Here is a 19081-nt window from a genome sequence, read left to right as displayed (position 1 = left end):
AAGATTTTTTTTAAGTAGTTAAACCTAGCAGTGAAGTTATTTTCTAAAAATAATAAAGTGGGTCTGGAGAGATGGCCCAGCAGTTAGGAGCACTGGCTGCTCTTTTAGAGGACCCAGGTTTGATTCCCAGCATCCACATAGTGACTCACAACCATTTGTAAGCCAAGGGATTGGACACCCTTTTCCAACCTCTGCAGGTACCCGCCATACAAGTGGTACACAGACAAACATGCAAGCAAAGCAAGCATCCACATAAAACATATAAACTATAGCTGGAGAGTGATAAAACACTTGCCTAGCACATGCAATTACCAGTACTTCAAACCAAACAAACAGCACAAAAACAATAAAGTGGGGCCTAGGGGTATAACTGTAGCAGAGCACTACTTTGCTTGGGAGAGGGGCCAAAGTTTGACTTCCAATACCTAAATAAATAATGAAAATAAATGATTAAATACAATAAAACCTCATTCTATTATCTAGTTTAAATTCTGCCTCAAAGGTTTAAATTTATTGTCACCAATGCAAGTTGCAAGGATTGATGGCCTCTTTCTTTTGTGTCTGAAAGGGTGCAGTGGAGAAAAATCCATTATACTCTATCAAAAAAGATTTCTCAGTCACTGTCCTGGTCACTGGTGTGCTTGAAAGGAGAGCCAAGACTCTGAGGGAGCCCCAACAGTACTTACTATTAAGAAGGCAGAGAGGTTAATGAGAATCCGGGCTCCCACTCCCAAAGAGAAATCCACAGACACTCACCCCCACTTAAACATCAGCTTGAGCCTTTCTCTGCCTCCATAGCCCTAACTTTGCAGCTCCGACACTACTTGAGCCCGCTAATTCCAGGTCTTGGAAGGTTTTTTTTTTTTTTTTCCTCCAGCGATGTGCAATTCAAGCCCCACAGCAATCTTAGACATGCATGCTGTTCAAGCCCCACAGCAATTCTCCCCGGCACTCCCAGTACGACGACGCACAAGCCTCTTTCGACCCACTCAGCAAGCACACAACTCACTGAGGTACTAATTGGAATCGGCCTAGGCTGCCGAATCCTGTCCAAGTCCGTTTCTTGCATAGGAAAGAAAGTCTCTTAAAATAATATGTTAATCCGTGGAGGGCTTCAAATGTACGGCCATTTACGTGCTTGTCCAGTTGCTCCCTGCCAGTAAGTGGGTGGCCTATTAGCAGGCACAAGTGACTTATCAAGCTTTTCAAAAAGCTGATTTGGGTTAGTGTTTGTTGTAAAAAACAAACAGACAAACAGTTTTAATGACTAGCACAAGGCATTATGTGTTTTTTTTAGGTGTTGTAAACTGTAGTAAACCTTTGGAGCTGAAGGATATTACTATGTTTGGTAAAATAAACTTGCCCTGGATAACATATATTCGATACTCTCAAAGTGTACCATAAAAATCCATAAAGAGCAGGGTTTATCAAATAAATGTACAAGCCTGCCGCCCTGGAAACTTAGTATGAGCACAAAGACCGCTTGTCTATGAAAGACTCATAAAGATGGAAAAAAATGTTATGGTTGTTTTTGTCCAAAAATCATCAGGGAATAGGGAACATAATTTGCAGCTGAAAGGAAAATATTTCTATAAATTTTTCTTGAATTGGCTAAAATATGACAGGCATTATCATCTTTCTCAACAGTTATCTCAAAAGTAGTAAGAGAGCACACCAGTCAGATTTGTGAAGGAGTTAGCGCTGACCTAGATAGGCATGTAGGCCGTCTTTAGAATATCAGCTCAGTTAAATTCAGGGCCAAGCTCTTATTGAAGAGATCGAGGCTTGCAGCCATACCAAAAATCAACAGACAAACAAAAACAAAGATTAATAACTTGAAAACTCCCAACTTTCCAAGTATAGAAAGTTTGAAAGCTCATAATGCTTGAAATAAACAGTATAAACTCCCAAACTCTAAACAGAATATTTGAGATTAAAATATTGACATGTATGTATAATTGAATGAAATAGTAAGAACACACAAACCTAGGTCTTAAGACAATGATTTAAGGATATACCATACTAGTGGTGGATAGTATCTTAACATGAGTCATACATTTCACCAAAATACGGCCTATTGTGTTTGTGATCTCCTTCTAAATGCAGTTACATGTGCTGGATAAATAAAATTTAAAATATGTTGGCTTATTAAATAAATAACTTTTAAATATATTGTATAACTCTTCAAAATCTACCTCTGTATTGTGAGAACACTGCAAATACTAGACAAAGAAAGCCCAGGAAGATTTTTAAAAAATTAAAATTAATTAAAAAAAAACCCTCATATGCTATGAAACTAATTCACGCATGGTATATGGTGGTGAGACATATTAACCAGTCTTGCTGGGTTTGGTCAACTTAGTTCCGTTTTTAATGATCTTTGTAGGCAATCACGCCGCTGCTCTTTTTGCCGCTTTTAGGCATTAAGAAAGAGAGTGAAGTGAAGTAATAGATAACAGGGAAATTTGCCACAAAATAAGAAAAGCAAAAGAGAAATTCAGTTTGACAATTTGTGGGCTGAGCATATGTTTAAAATTATATACTATTGACTTAAATCAAATTGTCTTGACTAGCGCATTTTAATCTACTACAAATATTTGCTTAGTGGAATCCTATGAAAGCAGAAATTTCTTCCAGTATATTTGCCTCACTTTATGACACAGAGAATATTTCCAAGCTCAAATGACAATAAACCTAGCAAAAAGACACAAATTGGAATGGCCAACATATGCACCGGGCACCTACAGACCCTATGGAAGCTGTGAAAATATGGAAACATTTGGGGGAAATTATTTTAACAAAATTTTTATGAAAGTCTCCTGCTGTTAACAACTGCTTCATAATCTGAAGAGGAAATGAAATACACCGCTAATACTTATATATGTTCTCACAGTGGTGCCTTTATATAGCTTCCTCACACAGGAGGATCTTGACAAGGCCGATGGACAAATATCCGTATTTTTCAGAGAATTATAGGAAATTTTTTTTGTTGAAATATATAAAATGCACTAACAGAAAACAATTAGTAACGTACTCAGTGATCCATTTCTACATCAAAATTTTAAAGTCATACTTTTCTTCATATATGAATTTTAAATGTCAACGCAATTTTGAAATTAATGATGTGATTTTTTAATGTAATTTGGATTTTTTAAAAATAAAAGTGATTCTGAAAAATGTAGTGGCATGAATGTTGAGAAAACCAGTCCCTCTAAAGGAAATATTATATTTAATTATTAGAAATAGTTATCACAAAAAAAATGTCAAAGCAGTCTTAAACTCAGTAAAAGATGTGAAGTCTCTGGGTATTTTAGTTCTATGTTTTAAAGAACTTATATTCTTTTAAATAGGAAAGAATGAGGAAACGGTATCTAGAAACTCTTCGGCCTGGAGTTCTGGAGAACTTTAGCCTCCATTGCTGCCCTTGCTCCACAGCAGTTATCAGAGTACGAAACTTTTACACATGAAAAGGAATTTTTTTCTTAAAAATAAAACTGTCAATTTTTTTCCTTCTAGTGAGCTGCAAAAGATTGAGATGAGCACCAGTTTCTTCTTAGATCTTCTCAGTGAAGATATAATTCTCAGCAACTTAAATATGAAGTGGCACAAAACCAGGAGCAAATTTATACAAACCCCACAGTAAGACAAAAAGGGATGGCCTCATGATATGCTTCACTCCAGCTAATGTATGACTGATTTCAAATCTTCATATATTAAAATATTACAGACATGTACTTAACTTTGGAGCAAATCTGGTTGAAGATAGACAGCAGAGAACTTATTTAAAAGTTGAAGCTGAATCTTCTGGAACATCACTTCAAATGCTCTTAGCATCTGTGAGTGTTTCTATCAAACTTTCCAGAGAGACATCTTTGAGAAGCCCTAGAGAACGCCAGGTCCTACCCTAGCCAGGTTTACTAAATCATGTAGCACCTGGAGCTGTGTTTTCAGCCAGCAATTGATCGCTTAGCTGTGGACAGGAAGACTCCCACAGAGCACCTGATATCCGTGGAAGACCTGCCCAAGTCCAAGACTAAGTTATTCATTTAATAACTCCTGTTAACAATTTGCTTCGTGCATGACAATAGTTGACATTACAATAATGAACTTCAAAAATCAAGAGGCTTTCCAAGTGTTAGCTATCCTACAACTTGGTTCATCTGGATTGTTGGTTTGTTTCTTCCAAGTGATCATTTAATTTTACATTTTTGTCCTTCATCCTGCAAAGAAGAAAAACTTCAGCTTCATCCTGACAGAAGACTTAACTCTTCTCTTTCCTCCTGACACTACCTTCCTACCGTTAGCTTCGGAAGGGAAGTAGATCCTTACTGTAACAAGAACACCGCAAACCCATCCTGATCCGTACGAACCTGGGGGGCGGTTGGGCCACCTCACACTCACACCACGCTCCAACAAAGCGCGATGTCGACGGTGGGGCCACTCACCTGGGCAATGGGAGGGAAGAAGAATTTAGAGCCGCCGCTGCCTTCTGATCCCCAGCAGAGGTCCAGGCCCCTTCTTGACCTCCCGCGTCCCTTATATAAAAGCAGCCCTGGCTACTCCCAGTGCCTGCCTCCTCACCTCAGGCTCCTCCCCAATCCCAAGCCATAAAGCACCCGAGCTACACACCCACCTCCCCCCACACACACACCAGGGCTGCGCCGAGCCTGTCCCCGTGCTCGCCCCCTAGGTAGACTGGAAGGGGGCCCTGGCGGGGAGGGGCCTCGGTGACAGTCTCCACACCTGGGCCAGCTCCGGGCGGGGGCCGCGGGCCAAGTCGCCAGGGTGATCACCCGCACACCCCTCCCCCTCAGGCGCCTCGGGCGCTCTCTCTCTCTCTCTCTCTCTCTCTCTCTCTCTCTCTCTCTCTCTCTCTCTCTCTCTCTCTCTCCCCCCCCCCCCGAAAACTGTCACCAAAGTCGGCACCACGCGGTCCCCCCCCCTCCGCCTGGCTTTCCTGTCAGGGGCTGGCGGGGACGGCCACCCGGCCCCGAGCTCGCGCACGTCTGCGCGCCCTCACAGGGAGCCTGAGGTAGCTCGGCTGTGACCCTCCGAGCCCGGCCGGCCCGGGCCCCCTCGGCCCGACGACAGTCACCCTGTCAGTCACGCTCAACCCTCAGACGAGACCCCCTCACGCCGTTTCGGTCCCCGATCCCGCCCGCCCTGCTGTCACACTCGCTCGCACGCTCGCTCGCTCGCTCGTCTCCGAGCGTGGCTTCTCCTCAGCCCGTGTCCTCCCCCCCCCCCCCAGACCCAGACTCCGTCACCTTGGGTGACACATTTGGTCCTGTCGGAGCGTGACTTCTCCTCAGCCGGGTCCCCTCCGTCAAGACCCTGTCACTTTGTCTGTCACTCCCACGGTCCTGTCAGAGTGTCCCTTCCCAGCCCGCGTCCCTTCTGGTTGAAACCGGGTTAGGCTGTCAGTCACACGGTCCCGTCAGAGTGTGACTGCTCAGCTTGTGTCCCCTCGGCTGAGACCCGGTGGTCACCTTGTCCGTCAGATCCCGTCCCCTCAGGCCGAGCCCCCCCACCCCCCTCACCTGGTCTGTCTGTCACACAGTCCTGTCAGAGTGTGACTTCTCGGTCCGCGGCGACCCCTCAGCCGAGACGCCGGCTGTCCGTCACACCGGGTCCTGTCAGAGTGCGACTTCTCCTCAGCCCCGGTCACCTTGTCGTCACACTCGGTCCCCTCAGGCCGCGCACGACCCGAGGACCCCAGCGCGGCGCCTCGGGTCCTCTCCTTCCGCCTCCCTCTGGCCGGCCGCGTGGCCCGGGGCGACTCTGACCCGAGGCGGCGACTTGGCGGGCGCTGTGCGTCCCCGCGGCCGGGCGACCCGACCCGAGCGCCCCAGGCAGCTGCCGCTCCGAGTGCGGCGAGCCCCGCCTGGCCGCGGACGAGCCGAGCCGAGCGAGCGAGCGATCGATCGAGCCGGGCCGGGCCGGGCCGGGGGCGGCGCCCAGGGAGAGGCCGGAGGCCCCGCGCCCACGACCGACCGACCGACCGACCGACCGGAGGCCGGCGTCCCCGAGGCCCGCAGCCCGCGCCGGCTACCTGGCCGCCTTGCTGCTCCCAGCCGCTGGGAGGCGACCCAGGAAGGTCCCGTGTCCCTCAGCCCGATGCCCAGGGCCCCGCCGATGTCCTGACCGTCGCGCGGAAGTTTGGTTTTCTCTAGCTGTTCTTTTCAGCAACATTTAAAAATGTATAGATATACGAATTAAGTGCATTTTAGGATCTCTTAGGTTTTTTTCTTTTGATCGCAGAACGCTATGAAGACCGACATCTTCATAAAGCGACAACTTTAATGTTAATCATTCAATTTCCTTTAAAAATGTGTGTGTGTGTGTGTGTGTGTGTGTGTGTGTGTGTGTGTGAGCGCACACGTGCTTACACGTGAATGGAGAGGCGTTGGCTCCTCAGGAGCTGGAGCTACAGGTGGTTGGTGCCAGGGACCCAACACAGGTCCTCTGGACAAACACTAACTGTTCCTAACCACTGAGCCATCTCTCCAGCCCTCTGTTTTTTAAACTTGTTCACTGGGTTTCTTAAATTCTTTAGCAGTATTTCTTGCACAGGGGACCTCACTCACAGGGAGGACTTGAGAATCTCTTGTTTTTAAGTTAGAGAGAATATTGGGGCTTGTTGTCCCAGGAACCTGAAGTGCATGTGATGGACAGCTCCTTTTCTCTCAGCTCTGTCTGTCATGATCTGTCCCAAAGGTGTGATGTCTGGGACACCAGAGGCCTTTCTCTTATCCTTTTCCAATCTTATTGATTGGAAATCTTATTGTCTATCTGGCTCTCCTGTGGAAGGCACTGACTTCTGGGAGTTTATAATTGTGCTTCTTGCTCAGGAGATTCCTCCACTCTTAGCATCTTTATTTGTTGTGGGGTATGGAATTCTTTATTCTCTGGTACAAAAGGTTCTCACCGGCGCTTTCCAGCACGTGTTTGTGAGAACAACACTATGGAGAAAGTTCAGAGCGGGAATCAACAGATTCATGTCCTTCCACCCTCGAACCCTAAAATAACAAGACACAGGTCAGGTTCACAGGGACTCTAAAGACCATTTACTAACCATGGAAAGACCCCAGTTCTCTGCCTGACATTAAGTGGCCCTGTTGACTTGGCTCAGCACCCCACACCCAGAGGAAAGTATGTACAAATGCAGTATATACGCAGTAAGTATGCGGCCAACTTCTTGCTCAGCCAGGAGTTCCAATCTATTTGTTTTTGCTTGGTTTTGGTTTTGAGTTGATTAAACTTTTTGAGAAGGTCTTGCTATGTAGCCCTGACTGGCCTTGAACTCACTGCTCTTCTCCCGAGGCTTGTAGCGCTGCTTGTATCTTTTAATATACATTTTTATGGTATATATTTTAATACCTTTATTGAGATGTAATTTACGTAATCTAAAATGAAAATACCATACATTCAAAATCCACTGCGTCTTGGCCTATTTACAAAGTTGTGTCATGGTCACCACAACCTAATTTTAGAACGTCTTTACCCCCCTATGGAGACACTTCCTCCTCGTGAACAGTCCTTCTCATCAGCCCTAGGTTCACTGTCCCTCTGCTTTCTGCCTGGATCGGTTTTCCTGTCCTAGCCATCTCGCATGAACGGAATCATACACTACGAAGTCCTGTGTGGTTGGTTTCTTTCACTTAGCACAGTGTTGTCAAGGCCTACCTGGGCTGCAGCTTGTATTATTTCCATCCTTTGTTTATTTGAGACAGTGTCTCTTTATGCCACCCAGGCTAGCCTTGAATTTGTAATCCTCCTGCCTCCAGCCTCCAGCAGGCTAGAATTAGAGGCATGCCTGACAGTATTTCATAGATTTCTTTTATTATGAAATAATATCCTATTGGATGACATAGCAAATGTTTAATCATCCATTTGTTGCTTTAGGCTGCTTCTACTTTTTGTGTGTGTGCACGTGTTTGTGTGTGCACGTGTAAGTGGAGACCAGAGGTTGACATCAGATGTCTTCCTTAATTGCTCTCCACCTCACTTTTAAAATGTGTTTATTTTATGTATGTATGTGTATGTATGTGCACCACACGTGTGCATGAATCTGCAAATGTCAGAAGAGGGCACCTGATTCTCTGGAGCTGGCGTTATGGGCAACTGTGAGCTATCAAACAGACACTAGGAACTGAGCCTGGGTTCTCTGCAAAGGCAGCAAATGTTCTTTTTTAATGGTTGAGCCATCTTTTGAGTCCTTCATCTTGTTTTTTGAGATGGGGCCTCTCAGTGAACCTGGAGCTCCTTGTTTAGACTATGCGGGAGCAAGCCTCTGGAGCCCCGCCCCCATCTCTGTCTTCCCAAGACAGAGTTACAATACTATCCCCCCCCCAGCTTCTTTTGTAGGCTCTGGGGAGCAAACTTTCAAAGCAAACTCTTTCCTAACTGAGCCACAACTCCAGCCCTGCTCCGACTTTGGGGCATTGTGAACCCCGCTGCTATACGCAGTGATGGACAATGCTGTTTGCGTGTGTTTTCATTTCATTTCATCTATATGGTAACAATGTGTTTTAAAGGAATTTAGACATTGCCTGTAGGAAAGAGAAATGGCATTTCATTTTTTTCCACCAGGAATGTATGAGGGGCCTGATTTCTCCACATCCTTGTTAGCGCTTATTAAATATTTTAGCTGATCTAATAGGCATGAATGGCATCTTACTGTTTTGATTTGCATTTCCCTAATGACTGATCACATTGAACATCTTTTCATGTAGTCACTGGCTATTTGTGTATCTTCTTAAAGAAAAGGCTATTCAAATATTTTGCTCATTTTAAAATCACTTTGTTTTTTTTTAAGTTTTATATGGAACAGTTATTTGCATACTATGTATACAAATCCCTTTTCAGATATACAATTTGGAAATATCTTCTCCTATCTATAAGCTGTCTTGTTGGTATTTGTTTGTTTGTTTGTTTGTTTTTAAGCCAAGAACTTGCTATGTAGCCCAAGCTAGTCTCCAATTGGAGATCCTCCTGCCTCAACCTCCTGAGATCACTACTGTGCACCACCATGCCCAGCTTGTACTTTTACTTTCTCAATGACATTGTTAAAAGCACATTTAAAAAAAAATCTTTGATCTATTTTAGCTTTAATTTTGTTTTATTTTTGATATATAAATACTATAGTATTTTATAGTATTGAAAGATAAGTTCAATACTATCAGTATTATTTGGTTTAATTCTGATAATTTTACTCGTTTGGCTCTTCAATATGAGTCTGTAATCCATTCTTAGATAAATGTATATAGTATGAGGTTAGGGACAATCAGCTTTTAATGGGGGAAATTCCCATAATTCACCAACAGCCGTGAAGTGGAAATTCCACCACAGAGAATTCATAAACAGCACAAAGGTTTAGAGTTGATCTGAACTACTTCTAAACAATTTGTCTCCTGGATCAAAACATCTGTTATTTCTGAAGTGTCTATGGCTAGAAACCTACAAATACATGTGAGAAAACAATAGAAAAAAGATAGTCTAAACTTTCAAACCTGTGGCCTTGCCATTAGTGGGTTATAAAATCAATTCAGTGGTTTAAAGCCCATACTTTTCAAATCAAATAAAAAGAACAGACTAGAAAACACAGACTATCAGAATGTGGATCTCATGTGAAAGAAAGTGTGGCTTTGGAGTTCTCATATGCGTGTGTTTATGTGTACCAGGAGTTGGTATAACATGGATTTCTTTTTTTTTTTTTTTTTTTTTTTGGTTTTTCGAGACAGGGTTTCTCTGTGTAGCTTTGCGCCTTTCCTGGAACTCACTTGGTAGCCCAGGCTGGCCTCGAACTCACAGAGATCCGCCTGCCTCTGCCTCCCGAGTGCTGGGATTAAAGGCGTGCGCCACCACCGCCCGGCTTAACATGGATTTCTTAACCACAGATGACATTTTTAAAAGGTGGGAAGACACTGTATAAACTATACTTGCAGGATTCTTCCATCCCACAAACATTTATTGAGTGTTTATTTTGTGCCAGGCCCTCTGCTAAGTGCAGGGGATAAAATGGTGAGCAGCATGTGGTCACCACACTGAGAGACTGGTCCATATGGAGTTTCTAGAGACAAGAGCTTGTGCCTAATTCAACTTCCCCAACCACGAGAATTTCCTCCAAATATTGGTGTTGACCCTCCATAGCATACAAAAAGATGCCCAGGTTTTTGTTTGTTTGTTTGTTTGTTTGTTTGTTTGTTTCATTTGACATTTATAACATTAACTTTTGTCTAGAGTGGCACCTTGTCCCCAGGCCAACACTTGCATACTGTGTTTATTATTGGGAAGGGAGTCCAGTCAGGAGTGAGAGATGACTTTAACTGACTTGATTTTCATTTACTTCAACTATATTTAAACTGGACAGTCCCCAAGAATTTAAAAATAGTGTTACATTACTTTTTACAGGGGAGTATTTAAAATAACGAAATTATTTTTCTCTATTTTCCAAGGGTACTGTAAAATGGCTTTGGCATTAGTGATGATATTTCACTGCTTGGAGGAGATGGGGGCTAGGGGCGGGGCACATCTTTCCAGAGAGGATTGCTCTGCTCTTTACAGCTGCTGGGCACAACCCTGACATTTGTCCCTCCTCTGTATCCCAGACAACCGTGATCAATCTCCAGGCACTATAAATTTCAGGGAGACTTAGAAGATCTTCATTCAAAATTAATCAAAACCAGTTTAACATGACTAACAAGTTACACACACACACACACACACACACACACACACACACACACATACACACGCACACACACGCCCACACACACTTCCACAAATATGTCTGCCATTTGAGTAATTCTCAACACGTTCCCACATGTGAGCTTTTTGTTTTTTGTTTTTTAAATTCATCTATGAAATTTTATCTGCAGCTTCCCAATTTTACTTTGAATTTTATCAGGGCCCCTTTTCTCCTTCATCAAATGAGTTCTGTTAAAAGTTCTTATGTCCCAAAGCCAAACTTGGAACCTTCCTTCTGAATTCAGAGTGCTGATCTTTTGACACCTCTGCTTAGATCGGCATTGTATTTTTGTTTTGAGTGGTTACTTATACATAAATTGTTTTTTTTTTAAAAAAAAACTGGAACATTTTAATTAAAGAATCCTTAAGTTCAGCTGGTTTATTTAGTTATTTAGCGGTAGGGCACTTGCCTAGCAGTTACGGGCTAGCCTGGAATACACTGACCATCCACATCGAAAAACTAACAAACAAAAGCCATGGAGAATATAGTTATCACTATTTTTTCTTAATATCTCAACTTAGAGCTTTTAGGTGAAAGCTGAAAGAAATACAATATTTAGACCACTTCTTCAAAAATACTCTTTCTACAGAATGAAGTAATGCCTTTTTTTCCCTTTTACTCATTCACTTTTTAAAACATTACTTTTCGTTTTTCATGATTTCTAAACGCCGATGATAACATTAAAGAAATTTAATTTTAAGAAAATTCCATTTGATAATTTGAACAGTTTTGAGTTAGACTAGATTTTAAGGTTCTAATGGTTTGAAAACCTGGTAACAGATTGATAATACTTTTGGTTTTCAGGAGATTAAAAAAGAGAGCCGGTTGCCCAGCCTGCTTATTTCCTCTACTTTCCCCTATAGACAGACCCCAGTGGTTCATCAGATTGTTTCTCAGGACTGTGGGGCAAGGAGAAGTAGTCAAGTTTGAGCAGAGAAATCTTGGTTTTGGGAACAGCTGGCCATCTCCCCTTCTGTCCTGTCATGTCCCTGTCCCTGTGTTCTCCTGCCCCCGGGGCTTCGCTGCCTGCTGCTCATCAGCTCACGTCTGCACTTCCTGCACTCGGAAGGCTGAGACAGGAAGAATATGAGTTCTGTGTCAGGTGTGCTACACAGCGAGACCTGATCTTAAAACAGACACACAAGACCCGCCACCCCGACTCCCTGTATATTGTTGAAGTCAGCACGAGAATTTTGTTCCCGGTGTCTGACCTTTATTTTTGCTCATCGTGACCCCGATTCGCCTTCTTGAAGTTTAGTCTTCTCACTTATACAATGGAATTATAATATATTCTCAAAATTCCATCAGTGAGATGACATGAAAATATGCCACGTCCAGGCTCCCAGCAGGAGCTCAGAAACTGTTACTCATCAAGCATGCAAAAGCATTGCGAATCTTTTTCTGATAGTTACTCATGAATGTCAGAGCACCATGTAATGATTTTCACATGTCTGTTTCCCCTCTAGCTTTGCATCTACAGTGTAGACTCTACATGGGCATTCCACTTCTGTATCTCTTTCTTTCCGGTATGTCAAAAGCAAAACAAATCCCATCCGATAAATAAACCTTGAAAAAGCTACAAATACAAGGTTTCCTTATGGGAATAGTTTTCTAGTATGAGTGTGTGTGTGTGTGTGTGTGTATGAAAGAAAGAGAAAGAGAGAGACAGAGTTTAAATCCTTGACCTTATACTATAAAATGAAATATATAGATATGTATATTTTTCTAATGTATATTCCTAAAAGATAGATAATTTATTTATAATACACTATAATTATTTATTATATGTAAAATAGAAAATACTGGCTGGGCTAGAGAGATAGCTTAGCAGTGAGGAGTGCTTAAGGATTTTGCAGAGGACCAGGGTTTGAGCACCCATATTAGGCAGCTTCCAACTGTCTGTAGCTTCAGTTTCAGGGAATCCAATGCCCTTTTCTGGTCTCCTTGGGCACTACATACACATAGTGCACATAAAACTCTCTTACAAGAATGCATGCACACACACCCATACACAAAAATATGAATAAATAAATCTTTACAAAAAATACAAGGCATGCATAAACATAGAATATTAATGAACCCAAGTCAATCTTGCTTTATCAAAACTCTCATGCTCATCCTTCTTCAAACATAATTCTAAAACAAATGCCAGATGAAAAATTTCATTGTAAGACTTCCAATCTAACTTAAAATTTTGCTCTTTGTTTTAAAGGTTGGGAAATGCAGGGTGGGTAGCACACACTTTTATACCCAGCACACAGGAGGCAGAGGCAAATGGATCTCTCTGAGTTTGAAGACATCTCTGTCTACTAAAAAGAAAGAATGGAAGGAAAGGAGGGAGGGAGGGAGGAACAAAGAGAGGGAGGGAAAAGAAAAGAAAGGAAAATATTGGGAAGCATGCTTTTTTTCTGGAAGAACTAGGTTTCTCATTTTGTCTAGTAAAATAGTTCAGGGATAATGTCTACTATTGCCATGTTGCAAATTGTGCTCACTACCTCGAAGACTGATGTATGTGTGCTGTGCCTTCCAGAGTCTGAAGGATGTGAACATGTTCCTACCTGGAGAGAAGTACTCTGCTCTGATGCATTTTATTTTGGTATAGGTTGTGCTGGAAAGGTCTCTCTTCCTTACTGAAATGCAGGCATCTAGGGAGCAGAAATCAAACTTTATTCATCTTTTTATACCCAGACCTACTGTACCCAGTACGACTCCAGCCAAGTAAGGGTGGGGGAGGTAATCTATAACAGATTCTGAATATTTAACACAAAAATCTGAGCCTGGTATGCAGTTGGAGCCCACGGCTTGGTGCCCTGTACCAACTGAGCCCCATCTCCCTATTTTATTAACATAGTAGTAAAGTCATCAATTCAATCATTTGTAGAAGTTTCATGCTTTGAGGCCCTGCCCCTAGCAGAGGAGCTATTGGCAGCTGCGGGCTGCTGGGGGAGAATCACTCTCCTCTAGGCACACAGCCACTGGTAGGTTGCCCAAGCCCCAGAGGATGCCTCCTGCCCCCGCCCCGACCTGTGCACATATGGGCAGCATTAATTAGACTTAGGGGGTTATCGCCAGCAATTTAAAAAAGGGAGAGGCTAATCTCAGAATTTAGGAGGCAGAGGCAGGAGGATCTCTCTGAGTTCAAGGGCAGTCCAGGCTACATAGAGAAACTCTGTCTCAAATCCTCAAAGGATGATGATGATGATGATGATAATGATGACAACAACAATGATAATAAAAAGACATGAAGTTGGGAGGAAATAGTGTGAGGGCACTAGGTCAAAATACATTGTACAAATGATTAAAATTTTCAAACAATTAAAAAACATCTTTAAAAGTCATATGCTCATCCTTCCTATTTATTAAACTGATAGCGTTTGTGTATGCATATTCCCAGGCTCAGCCACTGATCCGGGCCTTACTTAGGTAGCCATGAACCTCTGTTTTTAGAGATATTTTTTCTTAAGAACATTTAGACCCATCTGCTTACTTTGCTCTTGAGGGAAGCCTGACCTCAATTCTGCACGGATCCAGACCTGGGCTTTCTCAGGTCATGGCTTCAGAATTCTGCCCTCCCCTTTCCAGGAGAGGTTCCCCTCCCCCTACACTTGGGTGCCTGCTTCTCACACCAGAAGTGGCTTCCACACTTCTTGCTGCTACAGCAGCCATTGGGGTGACTTCCCTTCCAGTCTTCAGGGTGCCAGTCCTGGCACTCATCCCCAGAGCAGCATTTTTCATACATTTAGGATGTGAAATTTGGAATTCGTTTCTGGAGTGTGATGATTTGGCACAGAGCAGAGCTCTGTTTTGCATTTTTGCTGGAGTTTTTGATGTTCGGGGGCCTAGTAGTTTGGCCATGCATCACATTTATATATTTAAACAAATTTGTAGAGTACTATGAAGTGGGGGAGAGGAGGGAGGTGGAAGGATGTACTGGGGCGGGTGATACTTTGTTTATTGACAAAACATTTTGGCAATGTCTTTTCTTGCATAGATATATTTTTCTCTTTCCAAAATATTTTTCTGGCATTAGTGTCTTATAAAATCTTATAAAATTCTCTTAGTAAAATTGCTTTTATAGTCTCCTAATGCACGTAAATAAATATACTTATTTGTCTTTTATAAAAATCTATTTGTGTATTTTATGTGTATGTGTGTGCATTCATGAGTTTATATGCACCACGTGTGTACAGGTGCCTTTGGATGCCAGAGGTCACAGAAACTTCTCAATGATGGTCAGACAGCTTGTCTGTGAGTGCTCACACCAGCATTATAAGCATCACAGAGCGTTGGTTATGGATAATGACCACAGGTGTCTATCAGCAGGTGGGCAGATAAACAAACACAACTAACTTATGACAGGTCATTATTCAGTTGGAAAAGGGGGGAGGGGATTGTGGTGGTAAAGCACTAGCCTGGCATGCTCAGGGTCCCAGGTTCCCACCCACCCACCCACCATGGAATGAACCTACAATATGGATGCTCCCCCAAACATGCTTAGTGTAAGAAGCCAGACACAAAAGCCGAGAGCAGAAGATTCCTTTTACAGTGCAGTGACCACGACAGGCAAATTCACAGAGGCGGAAGTAGATGAGTGGCTCCTGGGGATAATGGGAGGAAACTGGGTGGCAGATAACAGGTACAGAGTGTCTTTGAGGGTGATAGAATACTCCTGAACAGTGGTTCTCAACCTGTGGGACACGACCCTTGGTGGTTGAATAACTCTTTCACAGGGGTTGCTTAAGACAATCAGAAAACACAGATACTTATATTACAATTCATGACTGTAGCAAAATTATAGTTATGACGTAGCAATGAAAATAATTTTATGGTTGGGGGTCACCACATCATGAAGAACTGTATCAAAGGATCTCAACATTAGGAAGGTTGAGAACCACTGCTCTAGAATGAGACAGCAACAACTTATATGAAAACTACTTAAATCAAGCATTTACCCTGGGCACGGTGGATCTCAGCCCTAGGGAGCCTAAGACAGTAGGACTGTGAAATCAAGGCTAGCCATGGCTACATAGTAAGATACAATAAATATATTCACTAATTAACCAAAGGATGATTTTATTAGACATGAATTGTATCTCAATAAAAATCTATTTAAACAGTGAAGTTGAGAAACAGTGTGTCTCTGTGCCCTCCCCTTACCAGGTAGAGCTTGCTTATTTGTACTCTAGCCTTGTCCGCTTGCCTGCCCGGTTCCACCAGCCTGTATTAGGTAGACTGGGATTTTGTAGGAAGGTAACCAACCAGGTACGCAAGGGGCTGAAATCTGAGACCCTGCTTCATCCTCCTGAAAGAGGGGCCTGCCTCTCTGGAGTTCACAGAAAAATGTCCATCAGCAGCCTTGATCTTTTCAAGAGCATTCAGGGCAGGGAGGGTACGTAAGTCCGTGCCTTTACTCAAGCCTTCCATCTAGAATCTGAAATCAGGTGCTTCAGATGACTATGATAGCATGATTTACACTCTAAATCATTCTTCTGAGTGGAGCACCCTTGGCCCCTTGGTCTTCTTTTAGCAAATTTCGTTGAAAATTATCTGACTAGTTTTTTTTTTCTTTTGAGACAGAGTCTCTATAGACCAGGCCTTAAGTTCACAGAGATCTGCCTGCCATTGCCTCCCCAGTACTGGGATCAAAGGTCACTGCCCAGCTGTCTAAAGTGCTGGCTTCTGGCTTGTGTGTTCAGCTCCTTCACACTGATGTTCTCTTTTGCTCAAACTTGCTCAGACTTTTTTTTTCCACTCAGACATTCAGGAACTCACATTGTGGCCCCTCTAAGAAAGATCCAGGGTTTGAACTGAGGCACGCAAAGACCCAGCGGATTTCTGAAGTCACTACTCTGGGAGACTATTCTGAAAACATTCCTCTGTTGATTTCAAAAGAGCTCAAATAATTGTGTTTTCTACACTAAATCTAATCAGTGACTCAGCACACATTTATTAAATTACTATTATGTTCAAAGTTATACTCTCTTCCAAACAGGAAGAGCCTCAAATCCTCATATTTTTTTTTATCAAGTGCTTGTGGGCCTGGAACTCAGTAATATTTGTAGGTGAATAAATATGAACAGATAGAGACCAATGTTGTTTATTTGTGGTGCCTAAAGATTACAATTGCTAGTAACCACTGAACTTAACAGGTCCTTAACTCACCTAACATTGGAGAATAGAAATTTTCTGAAGGAAAGAAAAATGATGTAGTTTGGACCACTGAAATAAATCTGAGAATTCTGGCATGTCATCAACTGTTTGGCTTAGTGTGAACTGTAGTGTTTTGAACTGATACTTTTCTTCAGTAATTCTTCTTGCTTTGCCCATTTGCTTGTGAAGTATGACTCCAGAACCACTGACATTTAAGAGCCTAAAAAACTTAACAATCAAGCATCAGTGTTTTGAAAATATGGCTGTTTTCGTTTGTTTCTAATCTTGAGAGATGGGACCTGGAATTCAGGGGCTCATTAGAGGCACCTGGTTAAGTTCAGGAACCCTACAGCTAAGCATCTGAGGTGATTCTGTGAGGTTTGAATTTGATTACACAAATATTCATAAATGTTTTTTCTTATTGAAATATTGGGAGGGGGCTGCTATATGGCTCGACAGGTAAAGACACTTGCTACCAAGTCTGATGACCCAAGTTCGAACCCAAGGACTCACCTGCTGGGAGGAAGAGAACTACCTCAAGTGTGTGTCCTCTGACCTCTACACCTGGGCTGTGGCACACATGAGCGCACACATACACACACAACAAACAAAGAAAACATAGTAATTTTTTAAGAACTGGAAGTATTTTTAAGATTTATTTTTCCTTTTTAAAAATAAGGTGTATGTGTGTGGGTTGTGCAGAAGTCAGCAGAGGCTGAGGTGTCAGACCTGCCTGGAGCAAGAGTTACAGGCGGTTATGAGCCACCCAGTGTGGGAACTGAACTCAGGTCTTCTAACAACTGCATGGAGTATTAACTCTTCCAGCCTTCCTGAATGGGAAGGTAAAGTCAAATCTTCCTTTCCAGTCCAGGTGCTATCCCTCCTTCCACGACTCAGTGCTTCTTATGCACAAGAAAACTGGACAATCATCTCTTCGATGGAAAAGCCAAAAACATCCTAGAGTTCAAGGCACAGGCTGGATATTCATCGTTGTGCTTTATTGTGTGAACTGCAGAGTCTGGGCCCCAGTCAAGGCTGAGAATTGCCTTCCCCACCATCTGAGGGCCACCACTTAAGATGCCATCTCAAAGAAAGAATCTTTCCCTTCTCATGGAAAAAAAAAAAGTGTAATCCCAATAGCTCTCAGTAAGAAAGGCAAGCTGTGGAAACCGAAAACATATTCGGTGTGTGGAGGAAACAGTTGGTATTCAGTAAACAGCAAGTAATTTATTGACTTGGCAAGATTCCCTGGGACTCTAGTATATAGTTAACTCTTAATGACCTCAGAACAGATTGACGATTTGGTAAATTCTTTGGAATGTTATTGAGCCATCTCACCATCATCTAGCTAAATTCTAGGCTCATAGGAGCATGACTAAGACACCCGTGTGGTTAATTGAGCTAAATGGTGGGCTGGGCCAGGGCTGGCTTTCTAACCCTACAGGGTATGTCGCTCTGCCCTGTATTCTGTAGGCAGGAAAGACAGAATTCCTTCTTTCAAAGAGTCCCGTGAAAGAGGACGGCAAGTTTGAGAAAGAAGAAATAGAAAGAAAAAAGGGCGTGGTCCAGGCACTTGTGGTGAAGGCCTGTAATCTCATTCGTGAGATCACAGGAGGAGGTTCTCAGGTTCAGTGCTAGCTTGGGTGATTTAAGGAGATCTGTCTCCAGAGGAAGTGGGGGGTGGGGAGAGGAGGGAGGGGAGGGGAAGGGAGAGGTAGAGACATAAGAGAGAACGCTTGTGAACAATACTGTCACATGACACAGAGGTTAACAGGGCAGGCCTGGGGGCTTTAGTGAGAAGCAAGATGGAAACTGTCAGGGCAGTCTACTGAACATCTGCTGTGACCCACTGCCAGATGTGCCATTTGAGGATCGCTTTCAAACTTCAGTCGTTATTAGCATTGAAATCTTAAATCTTATTATTAAATTAAAATCTTAGCCTTAAATTACAGAGGAAGAAACTGAGGCACAGAAAGACCTCGACTACAGATGGAGAACTAGTTAGAAAAAGTTTAAGGTTGAGCCCCCGACCCCCTGGTGGTTTTTGTTTGTTTTTTGTTTGTTTTTGTTTCCAAGAGAGTCTCACTTTTCAGCTCTGACTGTCCTGGGACTCACTCTGCAGACCACAGGCTGGCTTTGAACTCACGGAGATCCACCTGCTTCTGCCTCCTACGTGCTAGG

The 19081-nt window shown here is 43.0% G+C and overlaps 1 protein-coding gene across 4 annotated transcripts in view; it reads right to left on the bottom strand.

Annotated features, from left to right (window-relative positions):
• Pparg (peroxisome proliferator activated receptor gamma) overlaps nucleotides 1-5680 on the bottom strand; it is a 131871-nt gene extending 126191 nt beyond the window's left edge. The window contains exon 1 of one of the 4 annotated variants that reach the window (XM_006978521.4): nucleotides 5541-5680. The gene's annotated coding sequence lies outside the window, so the exon portion shown is untranslated. Of the gene's footprint in view, nucleotides 1-4370; nucleotides 4576-5267; nucleotides 5407-5540 lie in introns of those variants that run through there. The other 3 variants (XM_076567638.1, XM_006978520.4, XM_076567637.1) reach the window with 3 other exon arrangements.
• Nucleotides 5681-19081: the final 13401 nt, after the last annotated feature.

The sequence above is a fragment of the Peromyscus maniculatus genome, chromosome 3, assembly GCF_049852395.1.
Source record: "Peromyscus maniculatus bairdii isolate BWxNUB_F1_BW_parent chromosome 3, HU_Pman_BW_mat_3.1, whole genome shotgun sequence".
NCBI classification, from domain to species: domain Eukaryota; kingdom Metazoa; phylum Chordata; class Mammalia; order Rodentia; family Cricetidae; genus Peromyscus; species Peromyscus maniculatus.
The sequence above is the reverse complement of the archived record's forward strand: the minus strand, read 5'-3'. Positions and strand labels throughout refer to the sequence as shown.